The following is a 17,955-nucleotide window of genomic DNA, read 5'->3' as shown; positions in this document are numbered from 1 at the left end:
ACAGTTCGTTGTTGCTCTAAGTGGAGATCTGAGTGCAGGAAAATGACTGAAGTAGTAGCATTTTAACTGTGTCTACATGTGCTAGAAAGTGCCCTTCATCTCTACGCTGATCTCATTTTCCAAAAATGCATTTCTAGATAAGATCCTCCTTCCGCTGCAAACTGGCCAAAGCAGGACATAGCCTGATGTTCTGACTCCTGTTGATGGGGACCACCAGATCCTTTTAAATGAGAGGATCACCATCAACATTTAATATACTAATGTATATTTTAAAAAATAGATTTCATTCCCACCGCCTTCTCTTTATGAACATCTTTAGCAACCACCGCCTAGGATTTCCATCAGCCCTCTCAGCTGAGGCACGGAGGAAGCACACCTTCTAAATTAAAAGTACTGCGCTAGCTACATAATTGCATTGCTAAAACATATGACTTCAACCCTCAGCCAGCTCCCTCAGCCTGCTCTTCCAAGCTGCCTACAAAAGATTTCTGAAACCACCACTAGCTGTAAAGAGAAGCAAAATACACTTAAAATCGTGGTTACAATGACATTTGGGTACATTTACAGTTTCATTTTTTTTCTCAAATCATTTTTTTTTCTTGCTGTTACTGCGCATCATACATTAGGTAGAGCCACAGGAAAATGCTGATATTTTCCCATTTTTTAAACCACAAAAGACAATTTCTCATGATTCTACCTAATACTTACCATATGAATAGAAAAACTATACCTAGAGAGTTCTGATATATTTCTAACTAAACTTGGTTAGGAAGGAGCGAACATCTGTTGAACCTAGGGTATGAGTGTACTTGACATACATTCTGCCTGTAAGTATAAACACGAAAATGTACTTTGAATAGTGGACGTGTTTGGTAAATGTTGGCTAAATTAAAGAGAAAATAATGAAACTAATCTAAAGCAGTGGTCCTTTGCTGATGACAAATTTGCCCCCCGCCCCCGGCAAAAGACATCTGGCAATGTCTAGAGACACACTGATTTGTCATAACTTGAAGGAAGGGGGATGCTACTGGCACCCAGAAGGCAGAAGCCAAGGATGCTGCTAGACATCCTACAAAACACAGGACAGTCAGTGCCCCATGACAAAGAATGAACCAGTCTAAAACGTCAATAGCACCAGGCTGAGAAACTTTGACCTAGAGATTTAAGAGTTTGGACATAACGGTGTTACATCTGATGACTTTCAATTGCATAACTATGTTCCAGTTTCAAAGTCACTAGCGACGAAATTAAATCACACATTAGATTATCCATCTTTTCTGGTTCTATCCTCAAATAAAACAATTCACTGTCATGTGACTTGGCACTCGTAACTTCCACCGATACAGCACTCACTCACTCCAACGCCAGGAATGAATTATGCAGTGACGCTCATTAAGAGTCCTTGAATGTTGTCTTTTTACCACATGGTGGGACAAAAACTTTCCTTTCCATCTGATCTCTAGAGATTTCTTAGGAGAGGGATGTTGGAGAAACTCTTTGTAGAGGAAAGTAACCAGTCCCACAATTATGCAATAACAGAGAGCTACTTAAGTATTCAGTCATTCCAAAGGCACTGAAGGCATCAGACCATTTAAGATTTATTTTGGCTACAGGCAACAGAAACTGGCTCGGGCTAACTTATATTAAACGAATGTACTGGAAAGATACTGGGCAGCTCACAGAATGGAAGGTAAAGCTGAACAACCAGCACTCAAGTAGCCCAAGACACAGAGATGATACAGGCATTTCAACCAGGAATTCATCGATAGGTTTCCTCTGGGCCCATCTCACTGTAAAATGATTCATTTAACAATCGTTCACAACTGCTCAAATTCAACCAAGAAAATGAGTAATAGACCTATCTAGGCTTCCAAATCTCATACTGTGTGGTGTTACATACACCTGGAAACATCAACAAGTTAACATTTCAAGTTCCTGAAACACCATGCACGAAGACTCCTTTGCCAAGATATCAAATTAACAGATAGCCAGAGAAAAGGGAATATTCTGGTCCCATCTCTAGCAAGACAACTAGAGCTCTCACAGGTAAGTAATACAACTCAAGGAAGACACAGGCGGTTAACCAATAAGCGATTTGGCTGTGAAAGTTAGTCTCGCTGTATGAGATTCCAAATAACTGGTGTGAGAGTTGATCATCTAAATTATGTTATGTTGCTATCTTAATGAGAGTGTAAAATATGTTAAATACGATGTCTTTTTTGATGTACTTTTCAGGAACATTATAATTGAGGATTTCTTTCCAATAGTTTCAATAAATATTATGAAATACATCTGCTGCCATCATGCTGGGAAACTCTTTTTACCGTACCTTCAGCCAAGTCGAGGAAGTAATTAGAAAAGCTTCTTAAAATGTGCATTGCTGGGCTTCCCTGGGGGCGCAGTGGTTGAGGGTCCGCCTGCCAATGCAGGGGACACGGGTTCGTGCCCCGGTCCGGGAAGATCCCACATGCCGCGGAGCGGCTGGGCCCGTGAGCCGTGGCCGCTGAGCCTGCGCATCCGGAGCCTGTGCTCCGCAATGAGAGAGGCCACAACAGTGAGAGGCCCGCGTACCACAAAAAAAAAAAAAAAAGTGCATTGCTGATTAGGTCAGATGATTAGCTTATCTACATACTCGCATAATTCCACTCTATTTTTATTAAATGTGGGGTAGGGACATTTATCCTAGTTAACCTCCATTAGTCTTTGAGTTTCTCAGCTCATTTAGGGAACACCAATTCTTTGGGGTGCCCATGCAGAGAAAATGGAAAAGTTACCTGGGCACCAGAACCAAAAACGTACCTATTTCCCGAAGTAAGAGAGCAGCCGGAGAACTATAAGCACCTGAAAAGGATTTACATTTGAGACTTTATTCCTCTTAAATGAAAAAGGGATCAGACACGGGTGGGTACTCCAGCTCATTGCTGGTGGAAGTGTCATCCCCGAGGTGGAGGTACTAGGGAACGCGGTGTGAACTTCACTCCATGTCACACAAACTCTGGAAGATAACTGCAGAACCCCCAACACCTGAAGTTGAACCTATCTACCCTTTCAAACACCCACCTATAGTCAATGTCACTGTAAAGATCATCCCAATGAGTCGTGTCTCCCTGTAGCCAGGCTCTCGTGGGGCTCCTTCCTCCAGTGACCCTGGCCTTGGCTCGATGACTTGAAGTCACTTTAGACCGAGCAGACACATTCCAGACACCAGATGACCACGTTCATAGGAGTGACCAGCGTGAGAACAGCCCGGCTAAACACATTCCAAATTTTTGACTCACAGAACTGTGAGCAAAAAAAATAGTTGCTATTTTAATCTACTAAATTTGGGAGTGATTTGTTACACAGCAATACAAAATCAATGTAGTGAAATAGGAGGGAAGGGGGCAGGGCACAGCATTTGAAAGAATGACACATGCCGAGGACATGACATAAACTGATTAGAACAAAATGGGTCCAAGATGGTGGACAAGTCGACGTCCACTAGACCTTGAGCCTCACTATACACTCACTGTAACACATCAGCAAGCTAAATGACACACCCACAGGCGCCATGACAGTTCCAAGGATCCATAAGGATCAAAAAGTGGGCAGTGGCACAATTCCTGGAAATCCCCGCCCCTTCCCAAAATAGCTGGGAAACTCCTCCCACTCATTAGCCTATGGAATTACCCTCCCCTATAAAAACTGACAAGCCCCATGCCCTGGTGCCTTTCTCACCTTCTGAGATGGCCCACACTCTGTCTGTGGAGTGTGATTCTCTCTAAGTAAATCCACTTCTTTCCCATCACTTTGTCTCTCGCTGAATTCTTTCTGCGATGAGACTTCAAGAACCTGCTTCATTAAGTGCTGAAACCAGGTGTGTGATCTCAGTTGGAAGACTGTGGGTTTTGGCCGGGTTCGAGTCCCGGCCACATGGGTTCGAGTCCCGGCATGTGGGTTCAAGTCCCAACCTGAGGTGCACGGTTTCAATACCAGCTACTCTCCCAGCTCCTTCCAGTGATTTCCTGGCAACGATGTGGAAAGACTTCTGCTACAGTTATAGTCAGCCTATCACACGCCTCTCTATTTCCCTCCCAAGAGGTAATCTGGCCTCCAGTGGCATATACTTAAGTGGGCTATTAATACAATAAAGGAAAGTAAATGCCACGTTATTTTACATTACTTACTTCTTAATCCAAAATGTGCAAAATGGATTTACAGGCATTTTGTCTTTAAAAGCGTCTTCTTTGATCCTTGACCGTGCCTCATACAGGCTTCTATGGGAAAGGGGCCATGAGTTGGCGTTACTGCTCTGGTGGACAAAGCTTTTCTACCCAAGTTCATAGTTCACAGGAGGCTCAGATGGGCAGAACTCCCAGGTACATGATCACCCAAAGCTACACTCCCTATGTTTGCCTTTCTAGAACTCCCATGAAACATGGAAACTTTACTTTCCCCCCACATAACAGTGGACTGACACAGACGCAGTGGCATCAGCATCCCTTCTCACCTCCGTCACCTCAGGCGAGGTGCTCTTCTAACCTCCTTGGAAAGGAACTGGTCCATTCAGCTATTCTTAAAGGAAAGGAAGCTTTCCCGTTATGTCACCATATTTACTATGTATAATACAATCATCTTTGAACACACATGGAAATTTACAGACGAACATTTTCTAACCAGAAGGAATGCATTCAATCGCCTTCACCTCCGCCCATCAGGGCTGGAGGGTAGAGGGGTGCATGTGGATGGAAGCGGGGTGAGGCAGTCGGATGGGCAGCTGCCGTGCTGCCAGCCTTTCTCTTCCCCTGTCGGCCACTGTCAGGCTGCCTGCTACCTGCAGATGTCCTCATTGCTCGCCCTGCCAAGGCTGAAGCGTGCCCCAGTTACAGAAACCTTGGTTTCCAGGAGGGCCGCTGCTTCCCTAGAAACAAGGGCAGTGGAAGGATGAGGGGGGGAAAATGGAAAATGAATGTATGGGGGGGAGAATTCCTAGCATCCCAGAGTAGGAGAGTCTCCTTCAGCACTTTCAATGTAGGAGTGCTCCAAAAATGACAGTCATAGAGGGTTTTTAGAATAAAAACATGGCTCTGGCTTCAGAGAACATGGGTGAGACTCCTGGCCCCGCCACTCATCATTTACAGCCATCTGGCCTTGGGCAATTGATTTCCCACCACTAACCCTCAGTTTTCTTCCCCTGCCATTGCCGCTGTGAGGAGTAAAGGAGATAATATATGCAAAGTGTTTAGTACCCTGCCCTGCACTTAGGAGTCAGTCATCATTCTGTTTCATCCTGGCAGTACGTTTAGTACTACTACTTCAGCCTTCCCTTATATCGATATAATACTATTTACAAAGCCCTCATCTTCCCCTGGACTTATTCAAATCAAGCATTTTTCTTTTTAAATGTACGTAAGCTGAAAATACTACTAGAGAATATATATACCTAAGTATATAATACCTAAAACCACTACTTCTTTTAATCCAAACATTCCATACTTAAGATGGTTTGAGTTACGATTTTTCAACTTTACAATGGAGTGAGAGCGATATGCATTCATTAGAAACTGCACTTTGAATTTTGCTCTTTTCCCGGGCTAGCAATATGCCCTACCAGACTCTCTCATGATGCTGTGCAGTGAGCCCCAGCCCCCAGTCAGCCACCCAATCACAACTGTTCACAACCGATACACTTACAACCATCCTGGTTTTCACTTTCAATACAGTATTCAACGGACTACATGAGATATTCAACACTTTATTGTAAAGTAGGCTTTGTGTTGGACGATTCTGCCCAACTGAAGGCTAACGTAAGTGCTCTCAGCACGTTTAAGGTAGGCAAGGTTAAGCTATGATGACCAGTAGGTAAGGTGCATTAAATGCATTTTTGACTTAAGATATCTTCAGCTTATGGTGGGTTTATCGGGATGTAACCCCATCTTAAGTCAAGGAAGATTTGTATTCAGTCAACAGATATTTATTGGGCACCTATGAGGTACCAAGCACTCTTCTGAGTGTTGGGGAGAAAGGAGAGAATAAGGTAGATAAAAATTCCTGGTTTGTTTTGTACTGGGGCCGGGGCAGGGGAGACAGATAACAAAAATAAATAGATAAGAAAACCACATCCTCTGTTAGACAGTCTGTGCCATGGAGAAAATAAAACAGGGAAGGGAGGGTAGGGGTCGCTGAGAGGCAGGGTGACAATTTCAGACAGGGTGGCCAGGAAGGTCTCACGGAGAAGATGACACCTGAGCCAGGACCTGGGGGAGCTGAGGGACGCTTGCAGATGTGGCTTATTTATTTCGGTGGATGGGGTAGGATATTCCAGGCAGAACAAACAATAGGTGCAAAGGCTCTGAGGTGGGAGCAGGTTTTACGTGCCTGAGGACCTGCAAGGAGGTTATAGCTGGAGCTGAGACTCAGAGGGCAAAGTGCATGAGGCCAGACAGAGGAGGGTGGGCACGAAAGCCTTGAGGGCCAGTGGAAGGATTTTGAGTTTTGTTCTGGGTGGGAAAGGAAGCCACTGGGAAAGATTAAGTAAAAGGATGACAGGATCTAAGTTACGTCATTTGATCAGGATCACCCTGGCTATACAAGCACAGGGGGAGATCCAGATGGAGATACATGCAGGAGAATCATCAGTGATATTAATATTCCCTAAAAACTGCACTAGCTTTTCTCTCTTTGGTCACCTCACGCTGGCCACACACGGTCAATTAAAACTTAGGTAGAACTTTCTTACCTGCAGGGCTATGAAGCACGCTTTTCATAATACATTTGTACAACTGCTGTTCTGACCTCATTTGGTTTCAGAGTATCAGTTGCTCAAATACATACTTGATTTTTCTAGCATATCAAGATAGATGATGAGAGAAAAACACATAAGTAAATAAAGCCTGACTCAAAGGACGGTAGACTCCAAGCTTAGAACCAGCTCTCCTGGGTTCCACTCTACTTACTGATGTTTCTACTACGCTCTGCTTCTTACTTTCTTTACTTTTGTTACTGCTAATGTGACTATGCCTCTACATAGTAGTAACTGTGATTGTTTAGATAACCCCCAATGGAGATTTAAAAATCCAATCAATTATGCAAATCCTGGGATGTTGGTACTCTGCAGGTACAATACGCCACTTACTTATTTTTTTCCCCAATTCCTCTCTGCACATGTGTCAGTGTTATGGCTTCTGCCCCCATTATATTAAAAAATAACCTCATAATGTTCTTATGATGCCCTGGTGCAAGGTCCCCTTCTCAGTGATAATGCCATCGGACCTCTCTGCACCTTTCAAGACTGTTGGTTATCTCTCTTCATTTTCACTTGCAGCCTCTTCTTGAATCTCTCTCCTGCCTTGATTTCAGGGGTGGGCACACTGAGGCTTGCCACCTTCTTTTTTTTTTTTTTTTGCTATACGCGGGCCTCTCACTATTGTGGCCTCTCCCGTTGTGGAGCACAGGCTCCGGACGCGCAGGCCCAGCGGCCATGGCTCACGGGCCCAGCCGCTCCACGGCATGTGGGATCTTCCCGGACCGGGGCACGAACCCGTGTCCCTTGCATCGGCAGGCAGACTCTCAACCACTGCGCCACCAGGGAAGCCCTCCACCTGCTTTTATAAATAAAGTTTTATTCCAGCATGCTCACGATTTTGTCTCTGGCCGTTTTACGGCTCAGACGGCACAGTTGAGTAGTTGTCACAGAAACCATATGGCTCACCGTAAAATACCACCTGGCCTTTTGGAGAAAGCATTTGCTGACTCTGCTGTAGACTGTTTAATCCTCTTGGGTCTCTCTCCCTCTTACCTTCTTCATCGCCTCTCTCTGCATATACCTAAATGTTAGCTACCCCTTCAGACTCCACTACCTACCTTCTTATTTCTGCCTCTCTTTATTGGTGACCTTCTCAGTAATTCCAGACAATTCCACAATTTCAATTACTATCTCAGTGGAGATGAACACCAAATTCATGTTCCTGTCTCTAACCTCTGCCCTAAACCCCAGTTTATTTACATTTATATTTCCAGCATCCTACTTCACCTGACTGTCGGAAAGTCATTTCAAACTCCGGTCCTATACCTCTTTCAAGTCTCAGTGGAAAGACCCATCATTTTCCTGGTCACCCAGGTTCAGAGCTCTCATCATTTCATGTGTGTCCCTTTCATTCAACCAGCTGCTAATTGCTATTGCTTTTACCCCACAATTTTTCTCGAGCCCCTTCCTTTCTTTTCATAATAAACTCAATAAACTCCCTCAAAGTACTGCTACATAAATTTGTCTTCTATAGTATTTCTCTAGTAATTAAATGAATGCAGGACTTTCCTCAAATCACTCTTCATTTGAAAGCCTTGAATTTTCCCCACCACGTCAACAAATAAGGTACAGCAGCGCCCACTAACCATCCTACAATTTCATTTTTCATTTGGAACACTTATGTGTCTTATCTGCAAGGCCCCTGAATCCAGCTACATATGGGTATTCCCTTCTACCCACAATTCAGTCAACAAAAAACCTTCCTTCGGGCTTCTCTGGTGGCGCAGTGGTTGAGAGTCTGCCTGCTGATGCGGGGGACACGGGTTCGTGCCCTGGTCCGGGAGGATTCCACATGCTGTGGAGGCTGCAGAGCCTGTGCTCCACAGCGGGAGAGGCCACAGCGGTGAGAGGCCCGCATACCGCAAACAAACAAACAAACAAAAAATCCTTCCTTCATCAACCTTCTTTTCATTTTCTAAAAAAATATAAACTTTCCTTTTTAAAAAATACCTATATTTTGTACTTAAATATTTTCATGGCACTCTTGCACTTCCCATTTTGAATTATACGTAAGCATGTACTTATTTTACATCCCTTTTTATTCCATCTACTCCTTGAAAGGAGAGACCACATTGATTACATTCCCTTGTACACAGTCAAAAGTAACATTTACTGATGAAGATGATGGTAATAAATGCAGATCTCTACTTGAAATGATCACAGTGGTTCCCAGCTGGCAAAAGATTCGGCAGTATAATGATAAAAGTGTATATTTCACATTTTATTTTAAAAATTACATTCTGGCTTATATTCTAATATTAACATTTGTGGGGGGAAGTCACAATCATTAAATTTCTATTCCTTTATGAAATCTTAGATAATTCTATATATTTTTTGGTTTGTATAGGTCACAGGGTAACATGGGAATGAAAATGTTCTTAGTTTTTCTTCACTTTTTAAACTAAATTACATTTAACAGGCTTTTCTTTCCTTTCAGGAAAATATTTTAAATACATCAACATACCTATCATTTCTATAATATGAGTTACTGCTTGGAAACTGCAATAAAGGAATTCAATGCTTTAAAATACAGCTTAAAATTAATGCTTGTTGAGATTATCACAACAGCAACTAGGGTTTCATTTTCTAAAGAATCATGACTAAAACTACTTTTCTTATTTATAAAAAGAAAATGAATAGAGATTTACAATTGTCTTGTGTTCACTGGAAGTATGCCTTAGCTCATAAAAAGCTTTTGTGATCAAAAAGAATTCATAAAATTTTCCATTAATAAGTGGAGTTTTACTTACACTAGCCTTATGTAACTCTCCAGAGTCAGCCAAGAGCCCTGAACTCTAGGAGTCCTCTGAGATATCACTATACCACTATTTCCCACTACCTTTCCATTTTCTCAATTCATTACAACTGCTCAAAACCCAACCTAACCAGCTCCAATTGATTTATTCAAAACTGAATCTACTTTAGTCAGAGATGATTTAGAATACTTAATAATAAAGTGAATTTGTGGTGAGTACATATGGTGCATAATGAGATCATCAAACTCATTCTCATCTGTAAGGCACAAAGAAGATGATTTTAGGCATTAATCCGTGGCATTTTAATTCACTTTTCTTATTTCACTTAGTTGGTCTCTCTGCTCTGTGTTTTCTGGTTCGTCACCTGGGTACAATTGAATCTTGCAAGAAACAGATCGAGATCTGATATAATGATTTTAATACCACTAAATCATAATCCTCAATTTAAATATAAGGTGCTTAGATATAAGAAAAGAAATAGTTCAGAAATGGCAGAAAATCTACCTTGAACTTAAGAGTTCTGTTTCTATATCAACTAAGCTCTGTATAGTTAGTTGGCATGGAAATGACTTACACTTACAAAGAAAGATTCTTTGCTAGTTTCAAAGTAAAAAGGTTAAAAAAGTGGGCACATAAAAGTACCATGGCATGTTTCGAATCAATGTTGCTATTGCTTCTTACCCCTCTTTAAATGGTTTGCTTTCCGTGCCTCATTTTACAATATACTTAAACCTGCCAGATTAAAAGTAAGTCATGGGGCTTCCCTGGTGGCTCAGTGGTTGAGAGTCCGCCTGCTGATGCAGGGGACACGGGTTCGTGCCCCGGTCCGGGAAGATCCCACATGCCGCGGAGCGGCTGGGCCCGTGAGCCATGGCCGCTGGGCCTGCGCATCCGGAGCCTGTGCTCCGCAACGGGAGAGGCCACAACAGTGAGAGGCCCACGTGCGGTAAGTCATGATATGTAACAGTGATTTAATTCATCCTATTAGACATACAGTAGACCTTTGGAATTCTTGAAGATTTGTTCCAAGACTAGTAAAAATCCTCAAATTTGTAAATTACTGACACACGCTGTTGGGTCTCTCTACAGCTTTCAAGACGATTGGTTACGCCTCTTCACTTTCACTTCCATCCTCTTCTTAAAACTCTCTCCACCCTTGGCTTTGGGAATGGGCACACTTGTCCACATACCCTGTAATACATTTCCATCCGGAGTTATATATCTCTTGTGCACACCTTCCCATCATATTTTTAAAAATTTTATTAAAGTTTTCTTTCTCATTTAGCGATTTACCCACATACCCACACACACGCCTCTCCCCGCAGCAACTCACTAGCGTTACTGTGTGGGCCACAGGTAGAGAGCACAAAGCATCGCTGAAATGAGTCCTGCAGTTTGGAGGCTCAGGCAAGAACTGACTCCCATGTTGACGTGACTTGTTAGAAAAAGTTTTAACTTGTGACTTAGCAAAATACAGGTACTACATAACAGACTTGTAGGGACACTTGTGAAAAGCCAACATCTTAGATGTTCTACCTGTCAATGCCAGGGTCTACTGTGTTAAAATCCCGGAAAATAATTTTTTTTATGAGGGCAAAAGCCAGTGCTAACTCTTCTCTTTGCGGTGCATTGTTTGGCTTCCTCCTAACCTGGGATGAATAACTACTCGAAAATGACCTGTAAATATCTTTGGGCCAAAAAGCAAGTATTGTTACATTTTCTTCCTCTGTTTCAACCTAGGCTGAAGGATGTGTTTGCTCACATCCTCATTTTATGCAAACTCCAAAGAGAAATATTTGCTCTGCAAAACTGGATTAAAGGTGTTTTCCATATCAATTCTACGTTTGATATGCTTTTAGAAGAAAGGACAATTCTATTAGTTCCCCTCAACCCCTAAGAAGCATGCATTCTCTGTTTGGGGGCTTTGTTTGTTTTTAAAGAGATGTTATTTTGATGCTTTGCCTAAAAGCCCCCCTTGGGGATGATAAATTACCTAGCCTCTGAGATCTCCACCATCTGGAAATGGAATCATAACTTCCTTTGGCTTCGGGTACAACCACTACTTTGGGGCTCATTTGCACAGACCCCTTCCTGAGCGCATGGTCAGGGAAGGAGCCCATACAGGCAGGTGGCGCTCTCTCCAGAAATGACTCCAAGAACAAGGTCAAACTCATAATTCTACCTAGAGACATGGTCAGGGAAGGAGCCCATACAGGCAGGTGGCGCACTCTCCAGAAATGACTCCAAGAACAAGGTCAAACTCAAAATTCCACCTAGAGACAGGCCAGGCGAAACAATATATGCTAATTAGTACATGCGCTATATTGGAAGAGGGTGTGACAGGCATACACTTGTCTTTTTAGCTTTCTTAACTTTCAACTGGGTTTACACTAACTTCTTTACGAAAGCCCATCTCGGTTCTGTGAGGAGAAGATAAGGGCTATCGTAGAGGGTGAGGTCTCAGACTTTCCCAAGCCAATGTCTGGTAGATTGCATCATGCTTGAGGTCAGTATGCTTAGATGTTAAACACACACAAATATTCGATATTGTTTTCTTTGAATATAGTAATAAGGAAAAATAGATTTTTCTTTTTGGTGAAAACTACTGACATTTATGTGTGGATGACTTCTAAAACGTATAATGCTCTAACAGTGTGCATTCTGAACATCATCTACCCTGGCTCCCTTCACGAAAGCTGCCAAAGTCACCTCTCAGCACTAAGCATCAGCTGGCCCTGAGGCCAAGCAGAGAGCTGAGAAGCCCGGAGGGCTCATTATAATCCATGCACATTAGTATGCTAAAAATAGAGCTCTTCCTCTGTGTCTACCCCATTCAGGCTATCAATTAAATAAGATGTCAAGGACCAAAGCAACTAGTCGGTATTGTTATTCCTTTTTTCTCCTCCAACCACTCCAAATCCTGAAAACTGTTTCCTCCCATTGTCTCTCCCATCCAACCATCTTTGACATAAAAATCACAGTAAGATCCTTTTTGACCCACCTCCTAGAGAAATAGAAATAAAAACAAAAATAAACAAATGGACCCTAATAAAACTTAAAAGTTTTTGCACAGCAAAGGAAACCATAAACGATGAAAATACAACCCTCAGAATGGGAGAAAATATTTGCAAATGAAACAACTGACAAAGGATTAATCTCCAAAATATACAAGCCGCTCATGCAGCTCAATATCAAAAAAAGAAACAATCCAATCCAAAAATGGGCTGAAGACCTAAATAGACATTTCTGCAAAGAAGATATACAGATTGCCAACAAACACATGAAAGGATGCTCAATATTAGAGAAATGCAAATCAAAACCACAATGAGGTATCACCTCACACAGGTCAGAATGGCCACTATCAAAAAATCTACAAACAATAAATGCTGGAGAGGGTGTGGAGAAAAGGGAACCCTCTTGCACTGTTGGTGAGAATGTAAATTGATAACAGCCACTATGGAGAACAGTATGGAGGTTCCTTAAAAAACTAAAAGTAGAACTACCATACGACCCAGCAATCCCACTACTGGGCATATACCCAGAGAAAACCATAATTCAAAAAGACACATGCACCCCAATGTTCACTTCAGCACTATTTACAATAGGCAGGACATGGAAGCAACCTAAACGCCCATGAACAGATGAATGGATAAAGAAGATGTGGCACATATAGACAATGGAATATTAGCCATAAAAAGAAAGAAAACTGAGTTATGTGTAGTGAGGTGGATGGACCTCACTACAAATAGTCTGTCATACAGACTGAAGTAATGCAGAAAGAGAAAAACAAACACCGTATGCTAACACATATATATGGAATCTTAAAAAAAATGGTTCTGATGAATAAAGGAATAAAGGATAAAGATGCAGACGTAGAGAATGGACTTGAGGACATGGGGAGGGGGAAGGGTAAGCTGGGACAAAGTGAGAGAGTGGCATGGACATATATACACTACCAAACGTAAGATAGATAGCTAGTGGGAAGCAGCCGCATTGCACAGGGAGATCAGTTCAGTGCGTTGTGACCACCTAGAGGGGTGGGATAGGGAGGGTGGGAGGGAGACGCAAGAGGGAGGGGATATGGGGATATATGTATACATATAGCTGATTCACTTTGTTATACAGCAGAAACTAACACACCATTGTAAAGCAATTACACTCCAGTAAAGATGTTAAAAAAAAAAAAAAGAAAAAAATTTTAAAAAAAGGAAGATAAAATAGGAAGAGCCATCTCACATATGACCCAACAGTTGCTCTCACACACTTACTTATAAAATTTGAGTTAAATTATTTACGGCTTTTTTTTTTTTTTTTTTTTCGGTACGCCGGCCCCTTCCTTTTTTTGGCCTTTCCCTTTGCGGAGCACAGGCTCAGTGGCCATGGCTCACGGGCCCAGCCCCTCCGCGGCATGTGGGATCTTCCCAGACCAGGGCACGAACCCGCGTCCCCTGCATCGGCAGGCGGACTCTCAACCACCGCGCCACCAGGGAAGCCCCTACGGCTTTTCTTTGATGCCATTTTTATTTAAGAAATTCCACACACATATATGATAATCACCTATTTATTCTCCCAAAAGATTAAAAAATCTCAACATTCACAGTATATCTTTCAGATCATTAAAAAAAGTAAAATATCACACAGTTGACTCTGCATTTTTTCCCCTATTTTGTTTCCCTCTTCCATAGTGTCCTAGTGTATATAAGTTTTAATGCTTTAACTCTACTCTGTATATATCAATGAACAACCACCAATGCAGTTTTGCTCTATAAAAACCGTATATAATATCATATTCTACAATTTCACATTACATTTGAGATTTATTTATAGTCTTTTCATTTAAAATTCTGCTAGTCTAAAGTCATTCCATGTATATCTTCTCCTAAACACAAGAAGGACTCAGCCCAGTGAACATTCCCACCTTCCCCAAGTTCTTTTTCATTATAGTCCAAAATTCTGGTTCATTTCACTGTTAGGAGTTAATTAAACTTTCTCTCTTCATGCAGATATTTATCTATATTTTTAAAACCAGTTCTAAGCTCACCTTCCCTTTCAGGTTCTTTTCTTCTTTCAAAAACATATCCTTTAGTTCTTTCAGCATATTTGTGTGGGTGGTAAATTTAGCCAATGTATGTTTGAAATTTTTTTTCATTTTACTGTCAGTTGAATTGACTCTTGTTGAGAATAGAATTATAGGATCCCTCACTCCGTGCTTTGAAGAGACTACGGGCATGCTTTCCAGCATTTGTTGTTGTTGACACCCTCTGTCATTCTTTAATTCCTTTGTAGAAAAGCTTTTGAGATTTTCTTTATAACTCATGCTTGACAGTTTCCCTGCTATGTGTCTAGATGTGGATTTATTTTTACTGACTTGTCTATAGTCTAGGATTCATGTCATCCCTTAATTCTCCAAAGTTCTCAGATCTTCCTCTGAATACTGCTTTTTTGAATATCGTATTCTATCTCTTCCTATTTTATGGAAGTTGTTTTAGATAAATGTTGGAATACTTTAATTCATGCCCATAACTTTTCTTTTATATTTTTGTCAATTTTTTTTTACTTTGCCTTGTTTTCTGGGTAAAATTCTCAGTACAATCTTTCAATTCATATATTCTTCCACTGAAGAACTTTCTCAACATTGCCAAAACAAGAACCTGGGAACTAGCCTAGATTTATTTTTTCATTCATCCTTGACATCCATTTGGGCAATGAGTTCTGTCCATCAGATGTCCAATTCATACTGCCTCTGCAGTGGCCTCTGGGAATTCTTACCTGGCTTCCCAAAACAGCCTCCTACCTTTTCTCTTTTCCTTTATTGTCACTATATTCAGTCCTTCATCCACAAATTTGAATATTACCATGTCACTCCCATCTACTTACAAGTCTCTCTCCCTATAGTGTTTGGTAAAAACAAACTCTTTAGTTTGGCATACCAGGGCTGTGATGACCAGATCCATGGATACCCCTGGAACCCCATTTCCATTTCTGATAAATACCCTTCACTTGAACCATACCAACCTATCTACTTGTATAATCTCCCTATCTACCAGGATGCAGTATATGCTCTTTCATATTTCTAGGACGTTGCATCTTTTTTTTCAATTGCCTTTCCTTCCTCATTTATGTGGATAATATAAGTAACACTTTCCTCTGAGAAACGCCCTTCTCCTGAAGTCACAACCACCCCCTTCCAACTCCCCAGCTTCGTGCTCCTTTATGATATATCACCGTGAGTCTACACTTATGTGTATTACAGCACTCGTCTCACTATAGTTGTCTCCCTCATCCACTTGACTATGCACTTCTTGTGGGCATTGTCTGTGCATTGAACTTGTGGCTGAATCATAAATGTGCATTAATCAAATGAGTAAGTGAACGGAAAGGAATACATGGGATAATTCCTGGGTAAGGCAAAAGTTTAAATAAATAAGAATTAAATATTTTTTTAAAATTTTAATCTGGTAGTTCAAATTTATTTAGTTTTGGTAAAAGAATAAGAAAGCAAGAAAGAAAATAAATGGTTTTTATACTCATCATGTTCAGTCAATAATTCATAAATATGAAGACTTTTTCCCCTATTTAAATGGAACAACATAGGGAAAAAAATTCAAGAAGTTTATATAATGAGTCAACTAATTTCATTTAGTTTACAAAGTATTAAATACAATAGTTCCTAGGTGGTATCATTTTATAATATGAATATATATACATACATACGTCTCATGTATTTATATCTATATATACATGCTTAAATAAGGTACACTTCCAAGCTCTTCTTTGAGTGCATTCTAACATGCCCAGATAAGACATGACCACTGCACCCTGTACCTTACAAATATGCAGAGCCCCTCTAAATAAACCACCCACTGGCTGAGGTATGGAATAAGTAGTGTTAACAAGTAGAGTCTAAGTGTGACAGCTTACTCCTGCCAATTAAGCTTAACTCTAGTCTCAGTGTTTACCATAATAAAAAATACAGAGCACGACACTGAAAGATCACTATAAACCGTTCAGTGGCTTACTTAGACTTATGAACTGAAAAAGTTGTAACTTTCCACTTATATCAGATCATGCAAAATTCTACAGGTAAAACTAGTTTAAGTTACAGCTGAAAAAGGGTTTACTTTTTAAGTGTGAGGGGCTTATTGTGGTGATTAACATAAAAAATGATCACAACGGGCGAAGGAAGGAAATAAAGGGGCCTGTTAATAAGTTGTCCTACTTGCAAGGTAAATAATGAGGTAGTAAACGGGAGGTATATAGTACCTTGATTACTGTAGATCATACCAATGGGCACAACGATGCCAGGAAGCAAGGGCTCACCAGTTAGTGCCCATTTGTTAGATGAGAAATGGGTCATGTTCCGTGACAACCATGACTCCAAGAATATACTGGAAAATATTTACTTGCTATCACGTATCATGGTACTGATCAATTTTGGAAAGCATACAAGATATTTTACTCTCTGCTAAACTTCATAAAATAGTAAAAGAACTATTGAAACAAAAACATAGAAAAATAGTATATGAGACTCTGAAGAGAAACTGACACAAAAACTGGAAAATGTCAGATCTTACTCTGAAGCTATTCTCTGTAACCAAACACACATTTTATGGAATTTATTTTCCAATTCTAAAGAAGGCATTTTGGAACATCTGCTACATAAGCTAGGATAATTCTAAAGCTGTAATGTTGTCATGATTATTTGCTATTGACTAGTGCTCAGAATTTTACTGAACTCATTAATCTAAGAAAAATAAATATAATTATAACGATACTAATAAACGCTGGCTGTATCTTTATTTTGTAGTTTCCCCTTGTGTTTTTCAGAAAATAACCACTACCAGAGCGAGGCAAGACAGAACAGGCACATCTGTGTTGTATATGTCTGTCTAAGCAATTCCCTGCTCACGAGAGCTCCAGGCAGGAACCAGATATGTCGAAAAATGACACAGATGTCGATCTCTGAAACTCAGTGAACCACACTTTGACAAAATTTCCCTGCACCTAGGAAATGTTAACCTATAGCTCAAGGCTGTTGTTTTCAGTGCTGCGAGATGCTGGAGAAAATGGAAGTACATAATATGGTACCATAATGTCAATATTTAGCAACATGGAATTACCTCATGCATTTCATATACATACTTGATTTTATTTATTTATTTTTTATTTTTTTAAAGTTGAAGAGTGTATAGCATTGTCTTTTTTTTAAAAAAAATTTATTTATTTATTTTTGGCTGTGTTGGGTCTTCGTTTCTGTGCGAGGGCTTTCTCTAGTTGTGGCAAGTGGGGGCCACTCTTCATCGCGGTGCACGGGCCTCTCACTATCGCGGCCTCTCTTGTTGCGGAGCATAGGCTCCAGACGCGCAGGCTCAGTAGTTGTGGCTCACGGGCCCAGTTGCTCCGCGGCATGTGAGA

At 41.0% G+C, this 17,955-nt stretch overlaps 1 protein-coding gene across 3 annotated transcripts in view; it reads right to left on the bottom strand.

Moving 5' to 3' along the window:
• KLF12 (KLF transcription factor 12) overlaps positions 1-17,955 on the bottom strand; it is a 454,868-nt gene that overhangs the window by 128,134 nt on the left and 308,779 nt on the right. The gene's annotated exons all lie outside the window — the stretch shown is intronic.

The sequence above is a fragment of the Aethalodelphis obliquidens genome, unplaced genomic scaffold, assembly GCF_003676395.1.
Source record: "Aethalodelphis obliquidens isolate GAN/ISIS:26980383/991018 unplaced genomic scaffold, ASM367639v1 scaffold15, whole genome shotgun sequence".
Taxonomy (NCBI): Eukaryota; Metazoa; Chordata; class Mammalia; order Artiodactyla; family Delphinidae; genus Aethalodelphis; species Aethalodelphis obliquidens.
Note: the sequence above shows the minus strand (reverse complement) of the source record. Positions and strands in the feature narration are given on the sequence as shown.